The 9,807-nt window shown below is 41.3% G+C and overlaps 1 long non-coding RNA gene across 1 annotated transcript; it reads right to left on the bottom strand.

Moving 5' to 3' along the window:
* Positions 1-7,199: 7,199 nt before the first annotated feature.
* LOC115399991 (uncharacterized) lies at positions 7,200-8,759 on the bottom strand. The gene is made up of 3 exons (XR_003932757.1): positions 8,637-8,759; positions 7,568-7,645; positions 7,200-7,311 (listed from the first exon to the last, which is right to left on the bottom strand). It is a non-coding gene; the product is annotated as an uncharacterized LOC115399991 (long non-coding RNA).
* Positions 8,760-9,807: the final 1,048 nt, after the last annotated feature.

The following is a 9,807-nucleotide window of genomic DNA, read 5'->3' as shown; positions in this document are numbered from 1 at the left end:
TTATTGTTGTTATACAGTGTACAATGAAATTGGCGAGTTTCTCTTTTCCAGTGCAGGCACAACAAATATAACAGTGTTTGACCACACTTCCCTTGTTCTGGACAATAATAATGTAAAATCTGAGATGAACATCAGTCCTCTTTATCTGTGCTTGGGAATGGTCAGTATCCTTTCTGGTCGTCTCATGTCAGCAGTGTGATCCCATGCTCTCAGAATGTTGTCATACTGGGTAAAAGTCGGCCTGTGGATTTATGTTGATAAATATAGTACAATAACAAAAAGACCATTCTGACTGTAATGGCTCCAGTTTCAGTGATCATGTCATATATGGTAATGAACTGAGATGCTTCTCTATCAGAGGAACCATTTGAAATGTGTATTGAAGCCTGCTGTTGTCCTGGTTTTATGATATTTACATGGTAAAAATATGAAAATAATATAACAATAATCTGCATAACTCCACTGAGTTAATCCACTAATCACAGATGATGAGGCTACAGTCCAGTGAAGGCTGTAATAACTAGAAATAACCACATGATATGTTTTTATTTTTCAGTAAATCCACATTTCTATTGATTATTTAAGACATTAAGGGTATAAATTCGGAGTGATGATGAGATCAATACAGGGTGACCCCTGCTGGTCATTTTTTGTAACTACTGGCCCATATGCACGCAACATTTCCGCGTTCTGTCTCAGCTGGCATAGCAACTTCCGGTGCGGCTCGGAAACGGCTAACCCAAGCCTGCGAGCCAGCCTTCTGTTAGGATCTGTTCGAGTGAGCGGCTGCTCTCTGTTGGCTCCAGACCCCAGTCAGCACCGCGCAAAATGCAAGAAACTGAGGAGAGATTACAAAAAAAAAAAAAAAAAAAAAAAAAAAAAAAAGGATCACAACAGCCGAAAAACCGGCGGTGGTTTGACGCCATGGACCGAATTTATGATCATAGACCAGCGAGTGAAGGCAGAGGAGGCTGTGAGGACGGCACAGCACGGCCGCCCAGCTGAGGTGGCGCTGATGGTAAGTTTTGATGGTAAGCACGCTAGCTGGTTAGCATTAGCACGCGGCTAGGCTAGTTAGCTTTACACCCAGCTGGACTTCATATTCCATGTAGCATTGTCGTGTTGTATGAAGTGTGGTATGTGTAACGTTTCTGCAGGCGGACAGGAGTCACTTCTGGACCAGGAGTCCTTCTCTGGGCCCAGGGGGGAGGAGGGAGGAGCAGGATGGAGCATCCACTCCACCTCCACCTCCAGCCAGACTGTCCTGTGTTATGAAGCCTCAGCAGCTCTGAGGTGAGCAGCAGCCCTGTTCATGTTGTAGATACTGCAGTAAACCATTCAGCATCCATACTGGTATTCTATCAAGTAAAAGCACAGAGATCCATTCACCACTGCTGCTCCAGCTGGATACAGGGCCCAGTGGACAGCACAATGGATGCAGAGCACTGAAATAAATAAATGCTGCTGTTTCTGAAGCTCCAGTTTGCTCTGTGAACTGTGGATGTTTATGTTGAACAGCTGTCTCTCTCATCCAGTGTTACAGTGAACACAAACTACTGAAGTAACAAAAACTGCTGGACAAACGACAACAGATAATATTGAATCCATTACAGAAGAGCAGTCAGCTGATAGGCCACACTCTGCAATTACACCCTGAATAACATCCAGCAATGTTACTGTCCAGGAACATCTCCACCAGCTGCCACCACAGGGTCTGATGGGTGGAGGCAGGGTGTGGGTGGCAGTGCCTTGCTCAACTGCTCTCTTTCCCCCTTTGCTTTTTAACCAGGAGGAGGCTGGAGCACCAACCAGACCTGACGGTGGTCTTGACAGAAATCCAGGCTTCCGGTGAGCTGGGAGCTGCAGCGTGATGAACAGCATGTCCATCAGGAGGAGGAGCAGGAGCGGCGTCTGAACCTGCAGTTCCTTGAAGATGAAGCAGGGCAGCGAGGCTGAATGAGGCTGATTTGGCCTCTCAGCAGCAGCAGAGCCAGGCCTTCAGACGTTCCTGCAGCGGGTCTCTCTGCTGGTCCAGACTCCGAGAACCCACAGGAGCAGCTCAACAACTGGTGGTGTTGATGTCCTTTCCAATAAAAACAGTTTTCACACCCATATGTGTCTGAATTCACTGGTTCTTGCTCAACACAAGCACAGCAGTGTTTTTGCATTTGGCATTTCTTTCTAAGTAGTGGTGCTGAATGGAGATGAAATAACTCCATTTGTAAAGGTTGCATGTGGTGTTTTGAATATTTTACATGGTGATTATCATGAACTTCAATCCAGATAACTCTGCACTGCGACACGTTACAGTAACGGTGCTTTATGGAAACACACTTCAGTCTGACTGCTGTTGAAGAGCCAAAGGTAAGGTGGAGCCAGAGTCATCTACATGTAGGAAGAAGTCAGTACTGATTTAATCTTACCGTGTTACATCTTTTAACACAACTGTCACTATATACAGCCTTATAAAACAATCCTGTTGTCAACCTACTTTTTTGAGCTGGCCTCATGTTGACAAGCATGTAGCCTGCACAATTCCTAAGACGAGTTTGAAACTGTAAACCTCCTGACAGTGCTGTCAGAGGAATTTATGAATGTTTCCCAGGTATGGGCAAATCTATGCTTCATATAGAACAGAATAGAGTATCTCACCATGGAGACATTTAGTTATGGTGGCTTGAAGAAAAACCGGGTGCAAAAAAAATTAGGAAATTTGAAAATAAAGAATAAAGAAATTTAAAAGAAGAAAAGATCAAACTTAATTTACAACAGATCTAAAATATAACTACTACTACTAAAATATAACAGGAGCTATAATATGTACAAATATGTACAGATATTTTTAGTGCAACATAATGAGTGTATAATAAAGTGTCTATGATTGGCGGGATCATAAAGTGACCATAATAAAACAACCAGGTAAAGTCAAAATGTTCAAACATTTTCTCACCTATGATTTTCAATGAGTTTGCCATGACTTCATAATTTGGTGCCGAATTTCCATGACCAAAACACAGCTTCACTGAAGTGGATATTTATTCGAGTATTGAAACATTAGGTGCTGAGCAGAGCTCCTCAGAGCTCCTCCACTCCTCGTCTGATGTCTCCTCCTCATCATCTCCACTCCTCTCGGTCTTTCCTTGGCAGCGGCTCTTCTGCTGAGTGGAGTGTTATTTAAAACGCAGCCCGCCTCTCTCGAGGCTATATTGTACACACCAACTGTACTAAAAATAGTAAACAAACAAAGAAACGTTGATTTGAAATAAAAAAAAAAACATTATAATCTGTGATCACTTGGAGATCGAAGTCGAAAGGACACCGTCCGTAGAGGGCGTCCACTGTAACCGGAAGTTTTTTGTGCGGTCTGAGATTTCAGCGGAAATGACGTCACGTTGCTCCGTGCATAGCGCCTAACAATCAGGACCAAAGAGCAGCTAAGCACTGAGCAATTATGTGTGCGTAGTGATAATATAGCTACGATGAGATATTTGCAGTCCTGACAGGAGGCTGGAGCAGCTGCAGTCAGAATCATGTAAAGACTTTTACTCTGAAGAGCACGGTGCAAACATGAGCCAATCAGGAGCGAGAAGTGTTAAGCCCCGCCCACCTGCCAAAAAAGAAAAAAACAAGTCGAAAATCCATTTTGTCAGTCAGAACGGAAAAAACGAAAAAACGAGTTGAATTCTCGTTTTTTCGTTTTGTGAAAAAACGAAAAAAACGAGAAAATGACCCGTTTTTTGGAATCTGATGATGTCAATTTAACAGGAAATCAAACTGATAAAACGTACCTTGGTCATCAAAGGCTGAAAAGATTAAGGTAAAAATCATCGTGATCTGTTGATTGAGTTATCTGTCTTGTTTTACTCTGGTCTCCCATTCAAACAAGCACAGTGTTCAGCCAAACAGGGATAATCTGTGTTTCAGCATAATTTAATGTGTGAGATAATTTGGAAAGATGTATTCGGTTCCTATTTAATGATGTTTTCTGCAGTGTTTCCGTTTCCACAATTTTATTTCTTTCAAAGTTATTTTTTTGTGTATTCAATGATCGGGGTTTGATTGCTCATGTCTGAGCTGAACTGTGGAAAGAAACGTGCTGCTTCGTTCATCAGCAGCGTGTCTGTGTTTTTCCTTTATTATCCCCTTTACAGGTAAGAAGCGTCATGATAATGCATGTGTAGAAGTATTTATGTTTTCTGTTTTTTAAGAGAAACGTGGAAAGTAAGATACTGGTGTCTGCAGTAACTTTCAGAGTGAACGTCACACTCATTGTAGAGTCCTTGCTGACTGCTTGGCGGCACAAGCAGCGTTCTGAGCAATGCTTATAATTTTGCTGTGAACTGTTAAGCATTTGATGAGTACATATTTGATAAGAAAATGTGTTTAATGCTTCTGTGTTTATATTTTATGGGTATAATGCTGATATTACTTTGGTTATGACAGCTATACATGACTAAAATTGATATTTTCAGTACGGTATATGTAAATTTTAGCAGATGTAAAATGTCAGTCCATAGGAAACACTCAGACTGTATAGTTTAAATTTGACTTAAGTCATTATAAAGATACTTTGGATCTGACTCAAGAAGCAGCGTGTCTGTGTTTTTCCTTAACTATCCCTTTACAGGATGTAACAGAAGCACAAATACTTGTAAGCCTTAAACATGTGATGTGGTCATTGATCAAGCTGTAATACATTGATGACATTAATTAAGATGTATTGTTTTTTTCTACTCACAACAGCAAAACCAAAAGACATCTCAACTAGATCGTCGTCAATATCTTCATCAGAGGATGAAAGGAAGAAGAAGAAGGAGCCAAGAAGAAGAAGCCCAAGAAAAAAAAAAGAAGAAAAAGCAGAAATCAAAAAAGAAAAGGTCTAAGAAGTAGACTATCTTTGTGAATGAAAAACTATTGTTGCAGTTGTAATTTTCTATGTTTTAGTGGAGTTTGTGTGGCACTTTTATTTTGTTGAATTGGGCACAACAATGTTTTTTGTGAAAATTAGCAGTACTTTCATATATAGTAGTTGAATATTATTTATATAGTGGTTTAGCTTTTGTAGTAGTTTCCAATTGTTAGTTTAAATAAATATAATATTTTTTCTTAAAAGTAAAAGTTATCAATAGTGCATCATGTTTTGATTATTTTACTCTGAGTTGTGAATTGGTTATTTTGAAAATAAATGTCTTTAATAATGGAAGCAATATCACAGAACCCGTACAGGTAAGTCTTGGGTACTTTGAGTGTAAGTACCCGGTACCTGCATAGGTAGGGAAGGTAGTTACTGGCATAGTACTCAGTAGTTGCACAGTAAGTGAAGCCCACAAGTGTTTGCTTTAGAATACGGCCCGGTTCCCTGTTGTTGAGCAGTAGTTACAGGTAAGTACTCGGTAGTTGCACAGTAAGTGAAGCCAACAAGTGTTTGCTTTAGAATACGGCCCGGTTCCCTGTCGTTGAGCAGTAGTTACAGGTAAGTACTCGGTAGTTGCACAGTAAGTGAAGAACACAAGTGTTCGCTTTAGAATACGGCCCGGTTCCCTGTCGTTGAGCAGTAGTTACAGGTAAGTACTCGGTAGTTGCACAGTAAGTGAAGCCAACAAGTGTTCGCTTTAGAATACGGCCCGGTTCCCTGTCGTTGAGCAGTAGTTACAGGTAAGTACTCGGTAGTTGCACAGTAAGTGAAGAACACAAGTGTTCGCTTTAGAATACGGCCCGGTTCCCTGTCGTTGAGCAGTAGTTACAGGTAAGTACTCGGTAGTTGCAGTGGAAGTACTGGATAAGTACTCGGTAGTTGCAGTGGAAGTACCGGATAGTTAGACAGTAAGGAAAGACAGGGGTGATCTTCAGGGCTGGGTAACTTTAAAAGGTGAATTGGTGTATCTGAAAAATGAAGACATTAAATAAAGATGTTTTGCACGTCTGCATGTCTTGTCATTATTATGTGAAAAACATTTTAATCAGTACGTTACAGTATTTCAGTTTGTCATTGGTCACACAATCTGTAGGGGTCCATGGTGATTCTTAGGAGGAAGTGGCACATCAAGGTTGTACAGTAAAAGCATATGTGAGAGATATGAACAGTTTTTGCTATTTCGAGAGTGGGTGAACCATTGTTAATGTTTTTTGCTGTTCGTAGGCACCCCATATTTGTTTAATTCATATCCTGTGTTTTTATTTTATTTTATTTTATTGTTTCTGGAGGCACTGAATGTCATTGAATGCCTCACAGAAAAACGAGCGTCTTTGAACTACACATTGAGAGTGTCGGAGAGCAGTTGAAGCTGAGGAGACGTCATGAATCTTGTTCGGAATCGAAAATAAAATCTATCTATTAAAAATCCATCCTGTGGATCTTCATTGCCGGGGACTACGGGAGCAACACATATGTTCAGGAAAATTACACTGTCTTGACAAGTATCTATATGGTAAAACACAGGAAACTACCGTGTAAGACTTCAGAACTTACACTGTAAACACGTACGTAAGTACCCCATAAGAGTCTGTAAAATGTCATGCTACATTTATGAAAGTTACCCCCACACTTTAGGAAATTACCTATTAAGACACATCAAACTACACTGTAAGACAACCGCACTTACGCTGTCAGACACAAGTGTAAGTACTCGTCGGGTTCTGCGAAATAACTTGTACATGTCCGACAGTTACCTTCACAGTTGAGGAAACTACACTGTAAGAGAAGGGAAGTTACTCTGTAAGACGCGGGCCGTATTATAAAGTGCTACCGAGATTTCTGCTTTAAGTGACTGGCAAATACTTAAAACTGCATGTACATCAATACCAACAGAATTACGCAAATGTAAGATTACCTCTATTATGATATTGTAAATGTATATTTTCCTCCACAGGACCAGGGTGTATACTACTGAAATAGGACAAAACTTGCATACTTTAAACGAGCTAACATAAACGAACGTAGCTGAACAAAGAGCAAAATTGCAGGTAATCCTTACTTGCAAGTTTGAAAAACACTGCAGCATAATTACGAGCTCATTATCAAATGATCACGACAAAGTCAAGAGTTGTCAATCAGGATGTGAACTTTTCTAAATAGAATGCAGTAAGTCGTTCAGATGTCTGTGATTCAAAAGATGGGAGACAATCTTTTTGTGGGAGAACCTGCTGAGAAGACAATGGAGTGTTGTTTGCTTCCCTGAGGTACCAGACATTTCCATGGTCTGTGTTTGTACGGGAGAGTGTGGCATCGCGAACAGATTCTTCAATCACCTCTGGTCTTTTGTCAACATCCTCCCCAGGTGTCTTTGTACTTTTGAGAAGCATAAAACAAACCTTTAAAAACACATGACACAAAATATGAATATCACTAATTCTGTAATGCAATGTATAACGCAAAAGATTTGGTGTGTGACAAATGACTGACATGTCTGTCTCAAGTTGTTCAAACAAGTGGCTACACTGAATACATCCACCAGCTCATGGCTTATGGCCTATCATTAGACAAATGCACTTACATTTGAACATTGAAGTCTAATAGAAGTTGAAATTAATCTAGGATAGGAGATCTCAACTACTGCAGCAGACTTACATTTCTTAGGACTGTCCAAGGTGGCCAATGGCTGTGCAGCAGATGAATAGACATTCTTCATAATGCTACCGGATTGCTCTAAATGCACAAAAAACAAAATACATTACAATACAGAACAATACCCTAAATACAAATACAATTACCCTACTAATCAAAATGTAAATAAAATTGCAATCTTCACTGTTCGTTTCAAATGATACATGGAGCTCAGCTTGTTGAGCTGAGGTTTATGTTCAGATTCAATCTTGTCTATGTCCATGAAACAGCAATAAAAATGCTACATTGTTTTTAATCCTACTTTTGTAAACAAACTACTCATACCCACAACACCCACGGATCCTGCAAGGAGTGTGACAATTCATGTTGAAAGTCACACATTTTTTTTATTTTAAAAACACAATTAGAAAAAAAACAATATGGAAGAGTATTGAAATGTACTTTTCAATTAACCTTTACTATATAATTCAGTGTGACTGTAGGACATATTGGTTTAGTTACTTGTCAGTGGGGGGTGGGGTAACTGCCCGGTAGGCTTGTAAACAAGTGCAACAATGCAGACTAGTATTTGAGCATTAAACTGTATTAATCAGCACTAAAGGCACCAGGAAGAAGTTAATTTGCTATGTTTATATAAGTGACACAAAGCCCTGTTAGTGCAAAGTTTACATTTGTTTTTCTTCCTTTTATAATCTTAAGCTTAAGAAATAAACCATAGCTTCTCTAGACATCCCGATGAACTTTGGAATGTCTACGACTGCAACTAGAAGGCCCAATGGTCCAAAACAAACATACATTTACTCATGTAAGTCAATGACTACTTTAGCTTCCTCTTCGGAATTAAACAGTACACAATAACATGAATGCCTCGTATAAAGCCTAGGTGAGTAGTGATATGCTTAAGCTTTATTAATGCAACGTGTGTGTTAAAAACTAAAGTGAGAAAGCAAAAGGTAATTGCTAACTAGCCTTCAAACCAACTTTCCCCATTGCTAAAAAAAAAATTATTTTTCAAAGTTACAGAGGTAAGGCAGAGTTCGTTAATTTGACAGTAGGGGTGAAAGCAACTCACCATCAGACAGATGTGTCCAGAACGGTCCAACACTTTCTGATAGCTTCGGATAGCTACATCGATAGTGCATTGCTCATGTCTTGCCTAAGAAGATCCCATTGGCTGCAGAGCGATACCTTTTACTGGCTGGCCAAACTTCAGGGGAGGAGAATATTAGCATATTATGGAGCGCGTGGCGGCTCCAGGCGTCCAAAAGCGCCTGGCGGCGCTCGGCGTTCTAGACGCCGGAAGGCGTTTCAAAATAAAAGCGCCTGGCGGCGCTCGGCGTTTCAAAATAAAAGCGCCTGGCGGCGCTCGGCGTTAAAAGCGCCGTTCTGAACGGCGTTTTCTACCAGGCGGTGTATGGCACAAACGGCCACCCAAACAGCAGCTAGGGGAGCAGCCGCTCCTTCAGCAGCGTTTCATGGACTTTTGGGACATTATTTGAGCAGATATCAGATATCATAAATAAAAGCGCCTGGCGGCGCTCGGCGTTTCAAAATAAAAGCGCCTGGCGGCGCTCGGCGTTAAAAGCGCCGTTCTGAACGGCGTTTTCTACCAGGCGGTGTATGGCACAAACGGCCACCCATACAGCAGCTAGGGGAGCAGCCGCTCCTTCAGCAGCGTTTCATGGACTTTTGGGACATTATTTGAGCAGATATCAGCAGATAAAAACACTCTGCTCAGCGCTGAGGACTGCTGCTGCGGAGCTAAAGACCAAGTTCCTCGTGAGACTTTGTGCGCATGTCACAGGACGCTGTATAATCCGCTTCACCCAGGGTCCTTGTAAACGAGGATTCATCGTGGATCGCTTTGTATGCCGTACATGTATACACTCCGTTTAATACGATTGTTTACAATCGGATTGAAAAAAACACCCATGTAAACTGGGCCACTGATGTTTATTCAGCACCCCGGAAAACGCTGCTGGTTCAGTAAACATGGCGAAGGAACATGCGAAGCCCGGCAGCTGCTCTGTTGTCGGCTGCACCAGCAAGCACCGCAGTCTGTTTTTGCCGCCTTTGTCTGAGGGTCCAGTGGATTCACTTCATTTTCGAGGAAGACGCACCCGCAAGAACGCCTAAAAAGTTGTATATGTGCGCTCACCACTTCACTCCGGACTGCTTTCACAACGAGGGCCAGTTTACATCAGGATTCGCCAAGAAGCTGAAGCTAAAGCCTGGATCGGTTC

This window comes from Salarias fasciatus, chromosome 14 (assembly GCF_902148845.1).
Source record: "Salarias fasciatus chromosome 14, fSalaFa1.1, whole genome shotgun sequence".
Lineage (NCBI taxonomy): Eukaryota > Metazoa > Chordata > Actinopteri > Blenniiformes > Blenniidae > Salarias > Salarias fasciatus.
Note: the sequence above shows the minus strand (reverse complement) of the source record. Positions and strands in the feature narration are given on the sequence as shown.